The sequence below is a fragment of the Thunnus albacares genome, chromosome 19, assembly GCF_914725855.1.
Source record: "Thunnus albacares chromosome 19, fThuAlb1.1, whole genome shotgun sequence".
In the NCBI taxonomy this organism is placed as follows: domain Eukaryota; kingdom Metazoa; phylum Chordata; class Actinopteri; order Scombriformes; family Scombridae; genus Thunnus; species Thunnus albacares.
The window spans coordinates 6766329-6790481 of record NC_058124.1 but is presented as its reverse complement, the minus strand read 5'-3'; the positions used below and the strand labels follow the sequence as shown (position 1 = coordinate 6790481).

At 39.6% G+C, this 24153-nt stretch overlaps 1 long non-coding RNA gene across 1 annotated transcript; it reads right to left on the bottom strand.

Annotated features, from left to right (window-relative positions):
• Positions 1-422: 422 nt before the first annotated feature.
• LOC122970533 lies at positions 423-21647 on the bottom strand. The gene is made up of 5 exons (XR_006399234.1): positions 19407-21647; positions 17548-17683; positions 5384-5588; positions 2999-4850; positions 423-1155 (listed from the first exon to the last, which is right to left on the bottom strand). It is a non-coding gene; the product is annotated as an uncharacterized LOC122970533 (long non-coding RNA).
• Positions 21648-24153: the final 2506 nt, after the last annotated feature.

The window sequence follows — 24153 nt, the reverse complement described above, 5'->3', positions numbered from 1 at the left end:
CAATGCATAAAGCAATAAAAAAAAAAAAAAAGTGTTCCTCCTGCTCTCTGCTTTCTGCCGCGGAAACCAAAACGCACCCGTATTAAAGGCAGATTTATCCTCACTTAAAGAAGCATGCCGTCTCATGGGAACACTCTGATCGTGTATATTTGTGTGTACAGAGGCTAAAGAGAGAGGAGTAACAGAGAGTCTGAGTGAGAGTGAGAAGAGGGTGGATGTATGGGCGACGCCGTTCTTGTAATTAAGCCCCCCGCTGATTGATTGTGTTCTCCGAGTTTTCTGCACAGCGTGATCCTGTAGCTGTCCACATATCATACACCCTTCCCCGCTCTCTCCTCTCGGCTAATAGCAATAACATGGTGCTTAAACATTACACTCTTGTTGCGTAAGTAACACTCAGTATGGCATTTAAATGCATATCATGTGGTGTGACGCATGTTTATTTCTTTTTTTACATCGTGCTGAGCCAAAAGAGAAGAGCATGCAAACACTGCGTGAAGAGTAAAAGCTTTCTTTACAGAAGGCCTGCTTGAAAATCTTGTCTCCTTACTTACTCTGGTTCTCCTTATTTGCTCTTGCATGCTGCTTTAAGCTCATTCAACATCCCTAAGCTTGTTATACTGAGCACATATACAGGTTACTCCGTATGGGGTACAGCTCTTGCTTCCTTCTATCTGTCACTTCTTTTTCTCCTCCTCACGCTGTCTTTGTAGAGGCACAGCAACACGTGCTGTCCCCACAGTAAACTCCCCCACCTCTTCGTTGTCTTCTCCTCCACCTTCTCTCTGTGGAAACAACACCCAGCTTCTTCAGTTTTTCACAGTGTGACTTCCTAATTGCGTTGTGGGAGATCTCTTGTTAGCCGATGGGGGGAGTTGTTCTGCTTCATAAGCCCGTTTCCCCCCCCTCCAGCTGATTTAATTTGCCTGCTTTATCCAGAGGCGGTAGATTGAGGCCATGGCACAGTGTGCAGTGTACTGATGCTTCTGATTTCCCTAGATGTGCTGAGGCACAATGATACTTTAAACATGCCGTTACTGTTTCATAGATTTCCATTCCCAATCAGAAAGCGGAGTATGGCCCCACTTGTGGTGCAAATATCATTTCAGTACTTTGCTCTGTTTAAATTGATTGGAAATCATTTGTCCAGTGGGGCTGCGGGAAAAACAAGAGAAATTTATGTCAGTCTGAAAAACACTTTACTCCTTTATTCTTCTGGAGCACACAACTTATATAGCTTTTATTTTTATCTACATGAAAAGGAAGTGACAGTAAAAGTTACAATATTGGATTGTGTCAACTGAATATTAGCGGTGAATTATTCACACCTTAGCTGATACTTTTCACTCATTTCCCACCATTTTTCCATCCGTTTCACCTTTGATGATACCAATTAGTATCTGGGCAAAGTCTCCTAGGTGTTTTTATATACTGTATGTTCTACTAAAAATATACAGCTAGCAAAATATAGGTCTTCCAGTATGATTATTTGCACTTCCAAAGTGTGTTCTGAAATTAATTAGGTATTTGTTTCTGGTGAAAACTGTGGGACTCTGGTGGGTGTGGCTCTGAGGTAGAGCTGGTTGTCCGCCATGAGTGACAGTTCACAGGGCTGGCAGTTTGATCACCAGTTCTTCCTGTCCATATGTTCAGGTGTCCTTGCAAGAACCCCAAATTGCTCCCAATGGTCAGGCCAGCTTGCTGCCATCTGTGTGTGAGTGTGTATTATATGGAGCACAAAAAATAACATAAGCATAAATAAATAAATGATTAAATACATAAATGAATAAAAAATAAATACATTTTGGTAATGAGAAAGGACATAATTAAATTCATGCCTTGGATTTGTTTTCTACGTTTCTATAAATCTTTTATTTAGGTATTTTCTGTGTTTCCAAGAGCTAAATGAAGAACTTGGATTTGTGTGCCCAGCATCAAATCTTTTGCTGGGATTTGGGGTCAAGGCATGATCAAAGATGATCAAAAATGTTGTGAAATTAGGATTGCAACATATATTGCCTGCCACACTTCCATTAATGCAGTGGACATATTATACTTCTTGTCGGATATACTACAAGACAAGATGGGAGCGTTCAAAATGCACAGGACCAAGTGTATGTCAGTTATAAAGTCTGTCCTGGCATCACACTTGAATGAGGAGTTAAAGGAAGATATTGGTGAGTCTCCTTATTCTACGTACCTACATTGATGAAATTACTGACATATCAGTGAGCAAGCTCCTGTGTATATGTGTGAAGTACTGATCACAGAAACACAGCAAGTTTGTCAGTACCTATCTGGGGCTTGTTGAGCTTCTTGACGCTAATGCTAATGGCATATTGGATGCAATTGTTGCTTTTCTGAGAGAGTGTGGGCTGGACATCAAAAACATGGTGGGGATTGCCACAGATGGGGCAAGTGTTACGGTCGGAAAAAATCCCTCCGTTCTCCCGCTACTCAAACTAAAGCAACCTTGTTTACAGCTTATTCGCTGTTTTTGCCACTCACAGGATATCGTTGCTAACAAAGCTATCCAACTTCTCCCAAGTAATCTGGAATATATGATTAGAGGCTGTCTGCTGAAATTGATATCACCCGGCTCAAGCCTTTGGTTAGTGATCGCAGACTGCATCAAAAGAATTTTAGATCAAGAAGATACTGATGCTATTCAGCCATGATTTTGAATGAAATGTACAGCCCGGCCTGTGTTGATGTAAATCAAAACTGTGAACAAATACTTCCAGCTGGAAACAGGAGACATGCTGAGTGTATTTAGGGATCTTAAAAGACTGTATATGTCTACATTGAGGAGAGTTATTGAAGCCCGGCGTATTGCGCATGAATCATAAATCGTCCAGCCTCTACCTCTCACACCAGGATGGACCAGAGTACCACACTCCAACAGCAAGTACATTACCACCTGAATTGAGGGAAAGAATCTCAACGCGGTGTTTTGCTTTTCTAAAACAAGTGCTGGTGCAGTATAAAACGCGCTTACCTGCATCACTGGAAATGCCGTGCAAACTGGAGCTGTTTTGCCTGAAGCCTGTGATGTCCACCATAAATAGGCCAGGCTTACCCACTGAGTTTTCTCCTTAGGCACCTTAGAGTGCCAGTGAAGAAATGAAGCATCAGCAGGTTTCTAAAGTGATCAGATCATTGACACATTTTGGCTGGAAGTTGAAGCATTCAAAGAGGAAACCAGTGTTGTCATGAATTAGCACTGGATGCCATCAGATTGTTCACTCTGCCCATATCTAACACTCATGTTGAGAGAGCATTTTCCCAGGTGACGCTGCTAAAGGATGACACAAGAAATCACATGGGACCACCGTTCTTTTACAGCCTGATGGATGTACGCTGAGTAGGAATGGATGGACGTCCGCTACTTTCAAACCTTCCCTGGAAATTGTTGGGGAGATTTGATTCATCCATGATTATCCAGCTGACCTAGCTTGCAGTGACTGTACATAGTTCTTCAAGTTATGAACATTCTCCAACTTTAAAACAAGATGTTGATGGAAATATTAAAAATATCAGCCAGCCATAGTTCTTGAAAAGCTTTGTAATTAACATATAAACTAGACAGTCAGAGAACAGACAGCGATGAAGCACCTGTTCAATGTACTTTCATTTTCTGAGCTTTAGTTAAAGGTGCAGTGTGTAGAGTTTAGTGACATCTAGCGGGACAGACTTGGCAGAAATGGAATATAATCTTCATAAGTATGTTTTATCCATCCATCCCTCCACAGATTGGTACACCATGGACAGGTCACCAGTCAATCTAAGGGCTAACATATAGTATAGAGACAGACAACCATTCATACTCACATTCACACCTACAGGCAAGTTAAAGTCACCAATTAACCAAACCTGTATGTTTTTGGTCTGTGGGAGGGAGTTTTGCAGCCACCATGGGTTCTCCTACATGCTTGGAGGGGGCAGTTGGTTGCAATCTGCAACCTCACCGCTACATGCCACTAAATCCTACACAGTGCACCTTTAAGTTTATTTTGAAATAACAGTAATATTCATACGGAACGAAGGAGGAAAGTTATTTATCTTTTGTATTTCGGTGGTCACCTATACTTCCATTGAGCTCAAACTGATTTATATACAATTAATTGATACATGTGATTGTATCATGTTTTATGGAGCCCCCGTGGGGTCAGCTGAGATCCATGTGTAAATCTGTACTCTTGGTTTAGAAATCTATGCACACGGTTTAGAAACCATGCTCTTGGATTCATAATCCATGCCCACGGATTTCTAAACCATGCCCTCAAATTATGAATCCATGGCCAAAAATGTGGACACTGTGCCCTTGGATTTGCAATCCATATGCTCAAACCACATTTGAATGTTTCACAGCTTTCATTGTGTAATGATGTATTTGTTGTGCTTTTCACTGCAAAGCCAACCTTTCAGTTTGAGGCTAGTGGGGAAGCAGCTAACGTTAGCCTCCCAGGCTTACTTGCAAATGCTTACAAATTTTGTGTGACAACAATGTGAGAGACTTAGATTTACAGTGTGACTGCTTATCCAGTTATGAAGCATCAAACAGGGTGAAGACCAATTAGAAATTTGAAAATTATCTAAAAATAAAATAAGAAGAATATTATATTTAGAATTTGGGGGCATGGTTTATGAATTGAAGAGCACAGATTATGAACCGTGCACACAGATTTCTAATCTGGGAGTACAGATTTACCCATGGATCTTTTTTTTTTTTTTTTCTCAGCTGACCCCAGTGGGGCTCCATAGTATTTACAGAAGCAGCCTGTGCCACAGTGCAGTTCACCTCCAGCCTTCACAGCGGACCCTCTACTGTTCATGTCCACTCTGCCAGTCTGTGAAAGAAATGTAGAGATGGAGAAAAGTTTGAACAGTCACAGAAATCACAAACATTTATATTTTATTAATGTACTTGTCACCTGAGCAGATCTGGCTGTGATCCCTCTCTTGTTTTTCTCCGTATTAATGTGAAAAGTTAACCCCATATTACACTAATTGTAAAGCCAATGTAATACAACACCAGTACACTTGTCATCAGGGATTATTCTCACATTTTTGGCTGATGTGGACACTTGGTAACACAAACAGCATTAGATAATGTTCCGTAAACTGTTGCAAATAATTTTTGTTTAGGGTCTCTGTTACTATGCTTACACAAAACTATACTTATAAGTTCTATATGTCACATTCAACACTTAAGTACAGGTAGTGTAAGATATGAAGTAAAAACATCACATTTGTAAAGAATAAAACTTGATTTTATAAAAGGAACATGTGAAGGATTACACTAATATCCAGCAGCCTCAGCCCAACCCCTGGATGCTTCTGTCTGGAGCAACTGAACAAGCTGACGTTCCCATCAACACACCAACACAGGTGCCATCACGCTGTCTCTCCTGGCTGAGCAGACAGAAAGGTTGATATTCAGCAGTATTAGCAACGGTTGGTGGATGTCCTGCAGCTTCTACTTCAGTCTTGCATCAAGCTTTGCTCTCTTCAGGTGTCCCATGTTGCTGCTGTGGTCTTGATCAGTCACTGTGATGCAGCTCTGCCCCTCACTGCAGGCTGTGGGCCTGTTGATGGACAGAAGTATAACACAAGATGTTTCAAAGTTTAAATATTACATCTTTCATGTAAACAGGGTAGTAACTGTTCATGTTCATATTACCCTCATTCTAAGATATCCTTCATTAAGCTGTGGAGTTGTATTGCTCAGTTATATCACAGTTTATCAACAGTAAGTGTCAAATTGCAGTCAAACATTTAAGAACTTCATATTTTTAGGAAGCTATAGTAACCTGATGGATTGCATAACACTGATGTATGTTAATTAAGAGTAAACTGCTGGACATAAAAAACGTAATGTTACTGTGAGACAAAAAGGCAGATGTGTATGAGTTACTAACAAGCAGTTACTAACAGCAAACTGATAGCTGATTGCTAAATAAGGAAACAGCGATTACCTAACGCTCAATCTTAGCCCGTTACCTTAAGTGTGTTACAGGTTCAGAATCAAGCTCTGGGTCCAAACTGGTGCAACATATTTATTCACAAGGATCATGCATGCAAAACATTTTTTAAACAGTGGTCCGTCTTTAAACTTCTAAATGGACTTCACTTACTTTAAACATCTCATACACAACACTACAAACATCGACATGTGTTAAACTGCACCTGAATATTGTTTACACAACACAGAAACAAAATAGAGCACACGCAGTCATAAAACTATTTTCCCATCTGCATGAGTAGCCCTCTCTTATGTTCCATAGATGTCTCTTACTTAGTTTAACTAATTGAAAACATCACATTACACCTTTGAACTCTATTTACTGAATGAGTAGTCTAACTAGCCCTGTTACCCTTTATCTATGCGTGGATGTGAGGCAGGAAGGCAGAAGTTGCTCAGTTATATATAATAATAACAATAATAATAATAATAATGATAATAATGAGAGGAAGACAAACGGTGCAACGACATTTAAATGAGCCAGAACTCATTTCGTATTTTGTCCTTTAGCTCTTTAACTCTCCAGCTGTCTGTTCCTGCAAGCTGGTAAAATCTTGTTTTAAAACGTTAAATTCTGGTGTAACCAGAACTGTCACCTGTCTGACCACAACTCTGCTCCAGCAGCAGACAAGCTTCAGCTGACAGACAGGACAGACAGTTCCAGCACTGAATCATAACAAAGCCAGACTTCTATGAGGAGTACACTAAATAAAAAATAGTTGATATGGCTCATAGCTGGGCCTGATATGGCATATCTGTATGGCTGAGTTCTATTAAGGCCTCACGACTCTTATGTGGCCCACATGCAGCTGACAGGCCAGATTTGGTCCGTCATTCACTTTCTAATGTGGGCCAGTTCATAGGGGTGTTATAGTTTAGGTAAATTCTGGGCAAAGTACGGATTTTGGCCTATAATAGGTTTGACTGAATCATAACATGGCCTTGAGTATTATCCCAGAATTTTACCAAATGGTCTATACTTAGTCTATACTACTCCTGAGGCAAACAGTTCAGATATAAAAAAAATTAAAATGTCAATTTAATATGTCAATGTTTATTAATTTATGGATTGTGGCTTTTGTGGCCCCTTTTATATGCTAGTAATACAAAAGTAAAAAAAAAAAACAAAGCAAAACATGGGTAACATTTTAAATTTATTTACAAAATGCTCTTAACACAGGCCAGTCAGTTTAACAGCAGAACTTGTGTACACCTCCATTCTAACACTGAGACACAATATTGACAGACAGGTGTTTCAACCAGTGTAGACATAAGCTCAACATAAGTAAATTAAGATTTAAAAATATTAAAAAGTAACTTACCCAAAGCTAGCCAGAGAAAGAAAGATGACTGAAACAGTCTGCATTTAAACTCCAGAATTTTTTAAATCTCTCGATGGGCATTGGCTGAAAATATCCAAAAAACATGAGGCTGAGGTGTGGCTCCAAATACTGGGTAAGTAAGGAAATCCCTGAGAGATCACCAAACGAGGATCTCTCTTTACTAGGGACTCATAGCATAAAAAAGGAAAAAAAGATTAAGAGCTATATGACCCTATAGAAACCGATTAATGAGTATAGACAAAAGCATAGAGCATAGATAAATATCATAGAAAAAACAACAATATATACAACCATATAAGGCAAATGTAGGAAGGGCAATTAGCATGTCAAGTACATTTTAATCATAATTATAATTTTAATTAACCCTGTTAAATATTTAGAATTCTTATTAAATAGAAATATTTAGAATTCTTATTAAATAGAAAAAATCTAGACAAAAATGTATTTAGACAAAAATGACATAAATGTATCAATGTATAGCATGTACAAGGGACCTAGTCTGACCTTGTTGAGCCAGAAAGCACAATAAAGTATCATGGATCCAACTACCTAAAGAGTAGACAAGGATAAAAGTGTCTATATGAATTTTAATGGGGAATCAAAATGTACAAAAGGACCCCCAAAGGAAAATACAGAAATAAATAATAAAGAAAATAGACTATAGAAAACAGCCCAGAAGCAGTTCTTCATTTAATCCCTTTGGGCTTTCAGTTTATAGTGTGTGGATCCAATATGCTTCTCTCTGTAACAAAAGTCTGTCCCTATCACCGCCTCTTTTGAAAGGATGTATCATTTCTGTACCTTCAAATTTGAGGGAACAGACATCATGACCGGCTGAATGGAAGTGTCTTGCCACCGGAGATTTTTCATCTTTTTTCCTTATGCTACTCTTACGTTCAGAAACCCTAGTTTCAACTCTCATTTAGTTTTACCAATATATGCTAACCCACAAGGACATTTCAAAAGATACACAACAAATTTAGTTCTGCAGGAGATCCTACTCTTTATGTTAAACTTTTTGCCTGTGTGGGGATGTAAAAAAAGTCACCTCTGATCATAGGATTGCACTGGGCACAGTTTAAACATGGGAAATTACCTCCTGCTGGGTTAGACAAAAAATGTTGAGGAGGCACATAACAATCAGCTCTGATCAAGGTGTCCCTTAAATTCCTAGCCCGCTTATTGGCAAAAATTGGAAATTCCTGGAAAGAATGATCAACAGCGGGATCACTAGATAAAATGTGCCAGTGTATCTCTTTGGATAACGGAGAAAAGCCATCATGATTTTGAAGTCCCTATTAGAGGGAGATTTAGGGGCTAATAAAGTATTTCTGTGTAAATTCTTCACTTAATCCAAACTCTTTCCAATCACATGATCATTATAGCCTCTGTCTCTGAACCGATTATACAAATCAATAGCTCGTTCTTCAAAAACACTGTCCCTGCTGCAGATTCTTTTAGCTCTCAACACTTGACTGTATGGAAGACCTTTCTTCAAACTAGGAGGATGGTTACTGCTAAAATGTAAAAATGTGTTTCTATTGGTCTCTTTTCTGTATACACTAGTGTTAAGATGTTCTGTTTTCTTAACAAGCACATCAAGAAATGACACTGAATCTCTACTATGTTCCAATGAAAATTTTATAGTAGGCATGCTAGAATTTAGATGTTGACTGAAAGCCTCCAGTTGATCAACAGCACCCGAAAATATGCAAAATTTATCATCTATATAACAAAGCCAACATCTCAACAGAGAGAAAAAAGGATTATTGTGATAAACATATTCCTCTTCAAATGTTCCCATAAATAAATTGGCATAATTAGGGGAACATGCACTACCCATACTGACTCATTGGCACTGCAAATAAAAAGAATCCTCAAATTTGAAGTAATTCTTGTTGAGAACAAGCTGGGTAACTTCTACCAAAAAATCAGTAGGGGGGGTCTGATTCTCTCTCAAACAAAGAAAATGAATGAGTGCTTCTAAACCTTCTTTGTGAGGGACATTAGTGTAAAGGCTTACAATGTCCATAGTACATAATATGTCTGTTTCCTGAAGATCCCTAATGGAAGAAATCTTATTTAGGAAGTCAGTGGTGTCTTTGAGGTAAGAAGGAACCAATTGCTTAATATGTAAATCAATGAATTGTGATATAGGCTCTGTGAGAGACTGGTTGCCTGCAACTATAGGGCGCCCCAGAATTGGTTCTATGCATGATTTATGAATTTTCGGAAGTGTGTAAAAAATAGGGCGTACTGGGTGTTGCTGCACCATAAACTCAAATTAATTTTTAGATAACAGCTGATCATCCAAAGCTTTAATGAGGAAATTCTTGATCTCTTGGGCGAATTGAAGAGTGGGATCACAGCTTAGAGGTTTATAAAAATCAATATTACGAAGTTGGCGCAAAGTTTAAATTCTGTACGCTTCCTTGTTCAAAACCACCACTGCACCTCCTTTGTCCGCACTTCTTAATAACAATAGAATTATCATTAGAAAGACTATTCAGCGCTTGACACTCTTTAAAGGATGAATTAGTGACACCTTTATTCTTATCAGTTTTGAACAAGGATGAGATCTCCTGGTCTACTAACCTACAAAAGGTGGCTACAGAGGGATTATGAACTAGAGGAGTAAAGGTGCTTTTTGGTTTCAGATTGGACAGAAAACCTATAGGTTCAACAGGAGGAGAAAAGGCATGCTGTGTATAAGGGGGTAAGGGGAGTTTATTGTCAAAAAAAGGCTCTTAATTTAAGAGATCTAAAGAACTTTTGTACTCTGTTGTACTCTGTAGTTGTACTCTGGTTTGAAAAGAGTTAGTAGGCTTAAATGGAATGAAAGACAAACCCTTGGACAAAACAGACAGTTCATCTGGAGTGAGGCACCTGCTGGAGAGATTGATGACATTCAAGTCCTTCCCTGTTGTCTGCCGCTGGTGTGTGCGATGCTTCCTGCCGCCCCTCCGTGTCGGGCGTCTTTTGCGGTGTTTCTGGTTAAGCGGTGGGGCATGTCTAAAAAAGTGTGCAGTCTGGATATAGAGGATGGGCCCTCGCTTCCTGAGTCCTCTGTGGACAGATCAAAAGATGAAAAACCCTCTCGCCTGTGTGGACGATGTGTAGATCTGGTTGTTCTTATAGTCCAAAGTATCTCTCCGATATTTCCTCATCTTCACTTCTGAAATCTCCTTCTCATATGTGGAGATCAGCTCTGAGCATCTGCTTTCGATGTCACGAAGTTGCTAGGAGTTGAATTTGGTTTTCATGTCTTTCTTTAGATCCATAATATCGGACTGCGCTTTGGAAAGTTCATCTTTTGTGAATTGGATCACCAGCAGCATTAAGTCCAAAGAGCATTTATTCAACACCTCACACCATTTCTTGCAGAAGTCCTTGTTGTGTCAACCTAGTGTAGATTCTTTGTTAATCCTGAGACCCCTCGGGATGCGTTTGTTGCGCCAGTATTGGGACAAGGATTAGCCGTGGAGACTCATGCGAGTCTCTTTTTTCATGAGGTGCTCAAGATGCTTGGATGTAGAGAGTTCAGAGTCCAACACAGGGCAGGAGGCATCTAAGAGAAATCACTACATACTTGCCACATACAGGTACAGCAACAGGTGCAGCCCATTTGGGAGATGTTTGGGGAACCAAACAAATTCCCACTAAATTCACAGGCATTTTTGTGTGAACCATCGGCTTGAACTAGCACTAGGTGATATCATCAAGGAAGTTTCTGGCCTCAAGCATTTTCAGATCTTTTTTGATCAACTCACTTGCTCTAGCACGCTTCCCACAAAAATCAGAGGGAGTTAGGGCAGTGTCCACAGGAAGTTGGACTGTGCCTACTAATGATAGGATGTGTTTTGTCGATGCAATGGGTGGCATCAAGTGAAAGGAGTGTCAGAGCTGTCTGGCAAAATTACAGGCCTTCATGGTCACTTTTCAAAAGCAACAAATAACATGAGCAGAGATTCCAGAGACAGGGCAAAATATAAAGGACTTGATGATGTGCTCAAATCTGCAGCATTTGTCAGCAATCAGGGACTGATGAATGATGCACTCACAGAGCTTATTGACCTCCCTTGGCAACTCCAAAAAGGGAGAGATGACACTGCCAGAATCAGACAGGCTGCTAACTCGAGTTACTCGAAATCTTGAGTCTGTGATTTCCATTTCTGGTCCATATGTGACTACAGCCTGTGCAGCTGTGGAAGAAAACACTTTCATGGGTGTTGCCCTGCGTGTAAACAGCAGACTTGGACAAATACATGCAGATCAGTTCTTCCGCAGTCTGACAGACAACACGAGACACCAGATGACTTGCACAACCTCTTGCCATGTCAGCATCAGAGAAAATGCATCACATGATCATTAGAAAAAGCTATTGCATGACATGAAACTCCTACATCCTTTTAGTTGACCTAAAGAGGAGTTAGATATACAATATGGGGATGCTGAGGTGCTACGCTTGTGCCGAGTGCTCAAAATTGAGAGAGGAGAGAGTATTCATGGGTTTCGTGAATACGAGGATATCAAGGCATCCTATACACCTGCTGAGTTAGAGCCTCAATTAAAAGCTGTTGGGACTATTGCTGTTTCCACTAGTGAGTGTGAGAGGGCATTCAGCACCATGAATGACATCCTTACTGCAAAAAGGAAGGCACTTTCTGTGGGCCAACTCTCCAGTCTGTTTTTGTTCTGTTTTTTAAATGCAACAGACTACCACTAGGACAGGTCAGCCCAGATGCAAACGTGAGGTTGTAGCTGTTAAAGGGAAGAAGAAGTGCTGAAGAAAGGGCCTGTCGAGGTCCAGCTTGTGACACTGCTTTTCCCAAGAGCTTCTGGAACCTTTTTTAAGAGTGTGAGTGTAAGAAAGTTATAGTATAATATTATAGATGAATTAGACCACATGAAAATGTACAAAGTATTGTGAAGAAATGATTACAAGAATACATCCATACTGGCTAATGCATTGTTTCACAATGTAAGTTTAATGTAAAAAGATAAAATCTTAATCTTACATTCACAGTATGAATCTTAATTACTTGTTGATCCATTTTGACCATCATCATATTAATTTGAGTGTATTTCTGTCTAATATGCAGATATGGTATACTGATCAAGATCTTGAGGACATTACTATTGATTTCAACGTTATTACTGTAGACTGAGGCATCAGATGTGCTTTCATTTCATTTTCATTTCATGATGGGTATTTATGGATATTTGTTTATGGTGCAATGTAAAATGAACGTTTGCAAGTTCAAAAAGAAATTTCCAGTTCCCATCTTCCAAAAAAGTATGATGTTAAGAAAGTTGGTCACCTACAATTTACAGACCTGTGTGTTCACTACAGTGTTCACTACTGAGTGCACATTCTTCAACTATAGGTCTTATATGACATTCATCTACTTTTATCAATTTTGAATGTCAAAAAGGTATGAAAACAAAGCACTGAAGGCCTACATGTTTTCAGGTCTGAGCCAATGCAACAATGTCAATAAGTTAAATTCTAATCTCGTGCTTTCTTTTTTTCTCCCTCTTTCTTCTGTCATGCTATGTATATACCGTTACTGCAAGGGAGAAATGTTGATTTACCAGAAGATAAAGGAAGAAATTTAAATAAGTTTTCAGTTATACTCAATTTATATTGATTTCACACACTGTACTTCAAAGTGACATTTAATGTGAGTGCGTCATTGGAGCTATATAAATGTAGTCTTGCCTATACACTATGGCCTTGCCTTTGTTATTCCTTCTCATTATCAATTTAATCTGTAGGCCTAAAGATATCATATTTCAGTTGATTTCATTGTAGCATATATGCAATATTATATTTGTGTACAGTTTCATTTGTATCAATAGGTACATAAAATGTTTTATTAACTAAATACATATTGATGTAAAAACTAGTGAAATGTGTTATATGTAATGTATGTAATGAAATGGGTACAAAAATACATTTCAAGTGGGATATATTACCAAGATATGCTTATACATATAAATATATCCAAGACACATGCAATGATCATGTCATGCAACTGCTGAATTAGGGTGCTGGCAACTTTTTTGGTCCAATTCAGGCACTGGACTTAGTAATAGCTGTTAGCACTGTCAAGCTAAACTTCGCTAATATTAGCAAACATTAGCCACCATAAGCTTCTGTTCATATTGTATCAGACCAAATAAGACGTATATTAAACTGAGCTATTTTATTGCTTATGAATTAAATTTTTCATTTGTGAGAGTACATTTATTATTTCTTCTTTAAGTTACATTGTCTCACTTTAAGTTTAAATTAGGGGCAAATCTACTCTCTATTCCACTTTACTCCCTATCACTCAAACACAGTCCCTAGCCTGTTATTGTCTGTGCTGCATGATATTAGGTAGTGGTTCAAGTAAGTACAGCTCTGGACCACTGTGTAGGTCAGTGAAGGAGGGAGACTTCTTCAAATGGCCTTTTGGTTGCAAATGACAGTCACTTGCAGCACTGGAGTTTGTGTTGGGTAAAAAAGCAAACATAAGCCGTGTTAACAGCCATACTGAAACTTAAATGCATCTGACTTGCATATGAATAAAACATTTTTTTAAATATGTCAATTAGGTGAAATCGGGTGTTATGTTGCTTTTTAAATCCAAATACAAGCAATCATTTCTCCTTTATCTTAGCATTTCTTTAGCTCTTCCATTTTCAAACATAATGGAATAAAGAACTATACTTTCTGTGCATGCTTAGAGGTCATTCTCCAGTCAAGAATCTGCTATATATACTCACTGGCCACTTTATTAGGTACACTTGTGCAACCAAATGCAATCTAACACAACAGCTCTGCCATAAATTCTGCATTTACGAAGCTTAAACATTTTCACTTTTTGCTGACATTGTCAGAAAGGTGATAATTCTACTTTATGTTTATTATTGAAGTCGTAGTGGGTGATGTTGGTGTACTGGGGTTAGCAAAATATTAGGAACACTTGTCAATATAATGCACTCCAATACACCATCACCCTATACGACCTCAATAATAAACATAAAGTAGAATTATCACCTTTCTGACAATGCCAACAAAAAGTAAAAATGTGTAAGCTTCGTAAAAGTAGAATTTATAGCAGAGCTGTTGTATTGGATCGCATTAGATTGCACAGGTGTTCCTAATAAAGTGGCCTGTGAGTTGTAGTACATTAAGTGTATTTATATCCACTCTAACACCTTTCAGCTCTCAGTTCTGTAGGCTGTGTGATTTGGGTCTATACAACAAACAGGTGGTGAACAAAGCAAATGCCATCATCTCTGAATCTGCCCTTCCTCACATTCTGTGTTTAACGTTCTCCCATCTGCTCCTCAGTCTTGCTCCAGCTGAGAAAAACAGGTCAAAGGAACTCTTTACTTCTATTGCTCTGGGCCTTTGAGATGTTGGTAGATGTAGATGGAGGCCTGTGATTGGTGGTCAGTCGTGATGTCAGCAACTAGTGTTTGTGATAACTGCAATGATGACAATTTGCATAACTCCTTTGTGAAATGAAGCATTAACACCTAGCATTGGCAGCCAACTATCTGTTGTTTCCTGTGCCTCTGAGTAATGATGCTTTTAATAATAGCTGTGAATCTAATTGCTCATTGGGGAAAAAACAATGAATTTGAGGGTGGATGACAGCAAGGTGGTGTTTTTATTGCATCAATTTTTCTAACAAAAGAAACCTCACACTTTCCCACCCCTCCGCAAACACCCGCTACCTTTTCCTTAAGCTGGTGCTTTTCAGTCCTGCTCCTCAGGATGCAGACACCTGCTGGTTTTCAAGCTACCAGGTACACGTAGATAAGTATATTCACCTCCCAGCATACTATATACACGAAACCCAGCAGAGCTCTCTGTGCTTCTATAAAGTTTACTCATGCCTTAGAGATCAATCGGGCCCTAAATGCTTAAATGTTCCCCAGAATGTTCTGGGTGGGAAGCGACAGCCAGTAACAGGAAGCTTTAAGAATGTCTTTCTTAGCTCCATCATGGAGCATCATCCAAATCGTTGTGAAAGAGGAGACAGGCCAGACAGAGTGATGTGCTTCTTAATGTCGAACAGGTGCCATGTTCTCATTATCACACACATAACAGCTGGGAGATGCTGGAAAACAGCCTTATCATCAGGATTACTCTGTAGATTGTGATTTTGTGAATATGTGTGTGTGCTGTTACTGTATGTGTGCATTGTACATGTGTGTGCATGTTCCTGTACAGCATGTGGGTGTAGTGGAAAATGCGTGGGTGTGTTCACTCTGCATATGTATGAGTGTGTGTGTGTGTGTGTGTGTGTGTGTGTGTGCACGCATTGACTCTTTTATGGCTGTATATCTGGATGTGTGTGTGTGTGTTTGTGTGTGCATCTGGCATGGAGGCAATTTCAATACTCCATTTTTTAAATTGCAATTCCTCTCTTTCACTTTCTCGCTCTCTCACACACACACACACACACACACACACACACAAAAACACAAACACAATACCATGATAATCCATGATATTTTAGGAACCTGGAAATGAAAGACAATATTTTTCCACCAACTTTTTCCGCACTTCAGCCTCACCGCTCCCTCACCCCCCCCCCCCCCTACATTCTTACTTCCATTTCCCAGCGTGACTCGTCTGTCCCAGAAGTGCGGGAATGTGTGAAGTGTGTGTCGAATGTAGATGGAGTGAGGAAGCGGCGTGTTGCCCTGTCACTCTGTGTGGCCTTGTCACACTCTGGCTGTGTGGAGTGGCGGCGACATGTCCTCTGGCCCTGCCCATCAATTATAGATGGAACCAGGTGCCAGAGAGCAGATACTCCAAACACAACACAATATCACACACACAGGTAAAGGTAGGTCAGGGTGACCATCACGGCACAGAATAACATGCTTGAATAATCAAAATAAAACCACATAGGAGAAGTGTCAGCCCAGGTGGGAAGAAATTTAAGAAGTTTGGGGCGATAACAGGTCAGACCAGTGATCATTCACTAAGCCCTGCTTATTGTTACTGAGTCTGTCAAGCTTTCTGCTCTTGCATGGCACATTGGCAGTTTACAATGATAACGATGGCAGGCTTACAACAAATTTTTTTTGTAATTTTTGAAACAAAGGGTCCTTGATTTCATACGGAGGGAAATAAAAGCAGGCTTATCATTTCTGTTCCGGCAACTGTCTTGCACCAGCTAAAATAACAGCTGTTGCTGACAGATTTTATCCATGAATGGATTAAGGAGAACTGGATAACACGTTCAATCCCATTCATCCCTATGAAAGTTTCTCAGCGGCGCGTGAAGCCAAAAATAGTCTGCCATGTTTCTGCAGGTTTCTTCACGCTTCCCTGTTTTTAGGCCCATAGAGCAGTGGGTTCTAAAGTGGGTTCATCTATTGTGCATTTTTAACCACATTAAGAAACATCTCAACACAGACGACTGAATCTGAGCTGACTGACAAAACTGTGACTCAGCTGACGGCTTAACAGACAGTTTTAGCTGCTTCCCAGTGGAAGATGGATATCCATCACTGTCTGTGCGCATTCACTGTGGTATCACATGTTCCCAAATTCATATTTGTGTGATGTGGCTCTCTCTTATTGCTGGTAAACATGAAAACAAGACAAGAGACGTCCTGTCAGAGGAGTCAGACCTGCAGGTCTCTGTTTCTCTCTCCACATCAACAGCTCACTTTTCCCTCCAAATGCCTGCAAACTGATTTTTGTTTCCTCAGAAATAGAATAGAAATGCATTTAACATATTTGTTTTTTTTGAGTAAAATGATTTTTATATTATTGAACTTAATATTGATATACAGTAATATAATATAATATAATATGAAATTGTTAAAACTGATAAGCTTCTGTGTACATATAGGCGATGCCAGTAATAATGGGGGTTGGGTGGCTGGGTGCTGTGGTCTAAAAAGAGCTAAACAGTACAGACAGAAGGCAAAATAATAAATTCAAACTCTGTTAGAATTATTGTAATTAGTAGCTCGTTAGCACCAGAAAGTTAGCACATAAAGTAAACAAAAAATGATTATACTCAAATAATTAAACCACCTCGCTGCCACTTTTGACTGGAGCTTTCGACTCCCATTATACTCTCCCAGTTCCGTTCGTCCTTATTACTTTTTTCTCTCTCCCTGTGCTCCATGTGTTAACGTAACTGTACCGTCTACCTTTTTCGTACTGTCAATTTCCGTCTGCTCCCCACGTCTACTGTCACTCAGGCGGCCGTTTTCTCCATCAGAACAGCACGCTTTCTCCTCATGTAATTTTTGTTCATCTCCTGCTCTGTCCCCCAGTTCGACTTGTCTGAAAAAGAGAATGAAAAGCTGAAATGATGTATGCAGGGACGCTTGGCAATCGTCAAAGCATCAATCAAATGTTTTAACGGCGTGTGTTCTATTCATAGAGAGTCATTAATCACAGAGGAGGGTGTCTAGCTGCAGCCTCGAAAGAGCCTGTAGCGATGATGAAGGCGCAAAACTTTTTTCTTGCTGAAACTTGAAACTGAGCTCCTCATCTGTGTATGTGGGTTGTGTTAACGATCAACACAACGGAGTCTTTCACTCTCCAAATATATGTTATTTTCTTGTAATAAAGTAATACTCATCGATATAATTTGTGAACGTACCCATTGAAATGTTCTTCCCTTTGCCCATCAGTGGTGTTATTTGGAGATGGCGACATTAACACACACGTACGCACGCGCACAAACACACACACGCGCGCTACAGCTGTGCATGTTTTTCCAGCTGACAGTATATCGATCAGCCTCTTGTTACATTATGATAGCATTCCTCACAGTGTTATTCACACCATTAGACAGACAGAAAATAGCACCACTGTGAATTCTGCATCATTCTGGAGCCTGTGGGGCTTTAATGTTTGTCCAGATGGATTTCCTGAAATTAACATTTTCAAAGTCGCTGAGCAGTTTCCTCAATATTAATTCATAACAGTTACTAAGAACAAGATGACAACAGGAAATTCAAACAAGCATTCTCACTTTTGTTGCAGACCTAGCAGCTAGGACACTGCTACATTGAGACATATTATGTAATTAATGTATTGCAAAAGCGTTATATCATGTCAACATAAAGATGTTTGTGATTCACTGGCAGATTTCCTTTAAAAAGTATACATCAGATGCCTCAAACATAGCTCAGGTCAACAGTTCAAATCAGTCAAAAAGGTTTAGTATATTAAACTGCAAGTTACCATGGTGTTTATACTTATGCTATATAACCAGCTGTTTTTTCTTTGTGCTAAGCCAACCAGCTGTAGCTTCATATTTACAGTACAGACATGAGGGTGGTATCAATCTGTTCATCTAACTCTTGGCAAGAAAGAGAATAAGCATATTTTCCAAAATGTCAATCTGTTCCTTTAAAGTGAAGTCTACTCATAGCCATTTGTTGCATGTGGCTTATGTTCATGAGCTGTTAGTAAACCAAAGAGTTTTTTTTTTCAGTTTATCAGCTTGCCATTCCTCAGATTTATCTCTAACTCATAATTATGTTGGTTTCACCAATGTTAACTGGTTATTTAGCATGGTGCGTAAGTACTGTCACTGTGGTTACTTGCAATTTAGTTAAAATAAGTTAAAATAACTACAATCTGCAATCAGTGATAGCAGTTATGAGCCGTGTTTCAATCTGTATTAAAGCTACATGAAATAATTCAGCTTCAGGTAACAATAGAAGGAAGTTAAATTGGTTAAGAAAAATGTGGCTGATTAGTTGTTAAACCATGATTTTATTGGCTGAACTCATGATCAAAGAGTTTTCAAAAGCTTACTTGTGGTGCCCTAGCAAGTGAAACTTCACATGTAGCTTCAAGATGTATTCATGTGATTCCCCTCACAGGTTTGAAAAAGTCTAAGTATGCTACAGGCCTGCAGTGGCAGACTTCGGAAGAGCTTTTTTCAGGTGTGGATTACACACACCACTCAGTGTTTACCTTGAGTACTCAGTGAAATCATCATTATCATTACCATATCATTAAAATAATGGAATTAATCACAAATACTTACCGGCAGTACCCCTTTAGATGGTGATGAGCTTCATGGTAAACTGCATAGATTTCTGGATGCTCGTATTCCAACGGATGACCTTTTCCTCCCCGCATAGAAGGAAAGAAACTCTTACTTATGGCACATTCATAAAAACGCAACGAGTCTTGCTTTGGCAAGAGGAGGAGAGAGCCGATCCCCTGAGCGTGCTTCTGCAGAGAAAATAATGAAAAGAAGAATGTTTAAACGGCCTCGTCAGAGCAGTAATAGTTATGTTTCCATGAGCGAACCTAAATGTAAATGAGGTGGTTTGAAGCAAATAAATACGCTGCATTGACATGAAACTATGTTAGAAAAAGCCCAAATAGATGAGAAATCACCATATCTTCCAGGAATGGGCTAATTTTGGCCAGTGAAGACTGTGCTAAAGTAACACATATATAATATTGACTGAAGACGGAGAGAATGATATTCACTGAGTCACAATGCCAATCCACTAACTAAAAATGAAACCCTGTGTCTTCCGTGTGGGAGTGACGGCGCTGTGACATATCTTTGGATGTCATGCACTGATATTTCAGGACATCCGACTGACATCAAACACTGTCTTTCTGACAATCTCACTCACCACATCACAATTTATATAACAAAACTGGGATGAATCTAGGATAAGATTAGCATCATGATTCACTGTGATGTTTCTGTTAATTGAATCCGTACAGCAGTGGTGTTTATTCTCCTTATTCTACCATGGCTCTCGTGTATTCTTCTAGACTGTACGCTGTCTATGATATTGCTGCAGTGAGTGAGGGTTAGATGATAATTGTTGTGGACACGATGAAACGGACGGCGGAGCAGCTCCTGTAGACTTAAGTGGCTGTGGTGGATGAGTAAAGTGCTTGTGGAAGCACAGGGGAACCTAACCCATCTCCTGTTTCTTTTCCCCTCACTCCACAAATGCAGCACAGTCACTGAACGCCCTCCTCTCCTTCATTACATATTCCACTCCGCCACACCCGTCTCTCTCTCTCTCTCTCTCTCTCTCTCTCTCTCTCTAATTTCCTCTTTCCATAAATCTCTCTTTGCCACATTCTCTCTCCTTGCTCTTCTCTTTCCTCCCCTCTATTTTGTAACTGAGGCATGCTCGGTGCTCATCATTTCTGTCGAGCCCTGATTCACTTTCCTGTAGCCCTTCTCTCCATCTATCTTGCCAGCTTTTCAGCAAGCGCCGCGTCTCACGAATGCAGACTCTCCTCCACCTTCTCCGCTCTTATCTCCTCATACTCCCATCAGTCTCCATCAGGGCTGACTGCTGCCACTTCAGGCCTGTCTGTCCATGCATCTATTTCTTATTCTCTACCTCTCTTTCCAGCGCACAGTTTCCTCTGTCTTTCTCAATCCATCTCTCTCCTGGTGAACAGACAGGCGCCACTACACTGACACTAGTAGCAATTGGAACTGTGGTGTTGAGTCGGGGGTTTAAACCATTAAAGCATTAGCTGGTCAGCTATTAATGAAATAAGGCTGTATTGTTTAATGTCAGGAAGATTAAAAATATCCCACTTCTGATTTATTATACATAAGGGACAATAACTACACTTCCCTGTGATTTCCTTTTAATCAAAAAGACACATTGTATTTTCTCATGTGTCAATGTGTCAGAGAGAATGTTTCCTTAGCAAATGTGTATTTTTTTTTGAGTGTTCTAAGTGACACTTAAAGTCAAACTGAAATTAAAATGAACTTTTGCTAGGAAATCAGTGTCCTTGGTGTTTATTTTGACGTGTACTTATTTGATCAAAACTGTACTTATCAAACTCAGCAAGTGTTGAAATAATGTAAAAGTAAAACCTGGTGTGAATTATTGCTAACGTTTGCAAGTTAGGCTATCTAGCTTCCACTTTCCAAGTGGAATGCAAACTTAACAGCACGTCAGGTCTTCCTAAATGTTGGATATTGTAAATGGTACATACTGTATATAGCCAATGTTATGTGGTATTGGTGACAAGGGGGAAAAACATCTTGTATCAAAATGTATAGGCTATGCAGGGCTATGATGTGCTCTGTGCAGTAGCGCACCACTGAAGTTGATGGCATGTCTCCTAGCAAAGCTAACCCTCATATGTCAGTCAATGGTTGCCATGGCATTCGCCTACACAGAGGCTTGAAGCCAAACCAAAAAACAGTTTTATTCATTTTTGAAAAATGGAAGAATATGTACAATAGCTGCAGTGTCATTAGTTTTTTTTCATTATGCAAAAACTGAAGGAATTCAATTTTTGGTTTGACTTTAATGAGGTGTGAAAGTTCACATAATAAGGAGATTTTCTTTACCGTGGCAATCAATAACATCCATAATGCAACAGTGCCCACTGTTTTGCTGCCTAAATGATTGTACCTCTCCCCCACATATGACACTTCACTGCCTACAGTCTAAAATCAATATCTTACAAGTTATTTTCTTGCAGCTTTGGTGGACATGGTGCTCTGAAAAACATGTTACTGTTTAGGGCGAAAGTGCTCAGAAAGTTGACGGTGAAAAAGTATGATGGGAAGTTTGAAAAAAAATAATAAAATAATCAAGAAAAGCAAGTGAGGAAGACATTACCCTTGGAGACTGAATGCAAGATGAAAGGCATCCCATATAGGAACAGGAGGACAGAGCAGGGCACATAAGCAGGGAGGAATCAGTGAATCTTTACGGAGCTCCAGCCTTTGCAGCTGAGAGCCCACAGTATAAATCATGAATCATTTACAGTCTCTTTCCCTCAGGAGCCTGTGTTTAAATATTAATGCTCTACATTCAGATCACAGCCACCCTGACCCGCATAGCTAGGTCTACTCCCCAAGGACGGCATGTACACACCCTCCCTGCTCACACACACATACAAAGTACTTCCATGGACCATCTAAAGGCATAGATAGAAAATAGTGAAATACTAAAAAGCCCAGCCATATATCATACAGTCCCTGAGGTATGTGTGCACATATAAACCCCATGAGCACATTATACACCAAAGTTTGTTCTAGCCCTGTGCACAAAATGTCCAGCTTTTTCACATACCAATATATGTACAGGTATATGCATGTTTCTACGGTACACATTCATCTGAAGTTTGAGTAACGTGTGCAACCCCGTTTCTTTGTCATTTCTCTGTCATTTCTCTCTCTTGTGTTACAAGATGATAAAGGACTGTTGACAGGGCAGCTGCTGGTTTGGGTTTACAGATTATCTAGGACTGTGTGGGTGGCTAAAATGAATAAATAACATCCTTTCCCTCCTAAAGAGATAGCATCAAGGTTCATCTGGGTGGTCCAGAGGACAAAACACTTGCAACAGACAGTGTTAAACACAGTGTTAAGTAGATAAACAGTGTTTGTGGGTGGGAAGCTGGTGAGGGATCATGCACTTCTCACTAGCAATTCCTACCGGCTGATTATGTGTCTGACCCTCCTGGTGAAGCTCCTTGTTATCTGATAAGCTTCTGACTCAATACCAGCATGCAAACCTTCATACAGTACATATAAACACAGGTCCTTGGCAATGTCTCTCCAGTTGAAAAATGACTCATTTTCTGACCTGCCATGGTTAAGATTTGGTTAAGTTTATGCAACTACTTTTGAAAGCAGTAGTATTTGATTTTTTTTTTGGCCAAATTGACTATGACTATGTAAAGTTATTGAGCAAAATGTGCTAGCAAACAGTTACATACCCAAAAGACACAGAGCTACATGAGGTTTCATTCTGAATTGTGTTTGTTGCAACCTTGTGAATGTAAGACCATTATTTCCTTCCTTTTAGCTGTTTTGGTCTCTCCAGCTCTTTAGCTGCTAAATGCTCCAATGTGTCCACAGTTGCTAGCTGTGTTTGTTCTACATTTTGACAGTGCTAGACATGTAGTGTATTGTGGTTTTATCAGAACCTTTTTACAAAAAAAAAAAGCTGCCTGTTGTGGATGGAAACTAGGTTGATGAGGGTGAACCAAAACATTAAAGTTGCATGACATAAAACCTAAACTATGAGCTAAAAGAAGTCCATAGAGGGAAGGTGAACTGCAGTTCAGTGGTAATTCTCTGTCACTACTAGCAACCCCTTTCACATTACACATAGATATTTGATCCACTGTTAATATAAAAATATTGATTAGTGCAGCTTTAAGGTTAGGAAAAGATTGCCGTCATGGTTAAACTGACATTGTTTGTAAGAGATGTGACTTGGACCATGGCCTCCAGTGTCACTCTCATGTGTTTGAATTAGGCACCAATGCTGTCGTCTTTCTGGCGATGACAGTCTCCTCCAGCTAACATTGACAAAACTGTAGTCCACATTGAAAATTAGGTATGAAAAGAAAGTAAAATAATAATAAATAAAAAATTCAACATTTCTCTTGAGCAAGGCACTTCCGTTCCAGCTGCCTCAATAGCACTCATTGTCAAGCAGTAAGTATTAGAATGTGAATCCCAGGAGCACAAAGCAAAGTCATTTTTAAAAAGATAATAATATCGCATAAAAAAACCAACTCTCGTCTCTTGCCAGTTATCCTTACCTTCACCATTTCTTCCATTCTGTCTTGTTACCATCGAAAGCATCTCTCCTTCATGAGAACGGTGAAGATTTGACACTAAAACAAACATTCCTGACATCTGCCACAGCCGCGTGAACATTTCCTCAATCCAGCTCAACTAAAAGATGAGGATCCTTACACTGCTGACACCCCAATTAGTGTCACCTCCTCGAGACTGGAGCATTCCTCTACATGGCTCACTT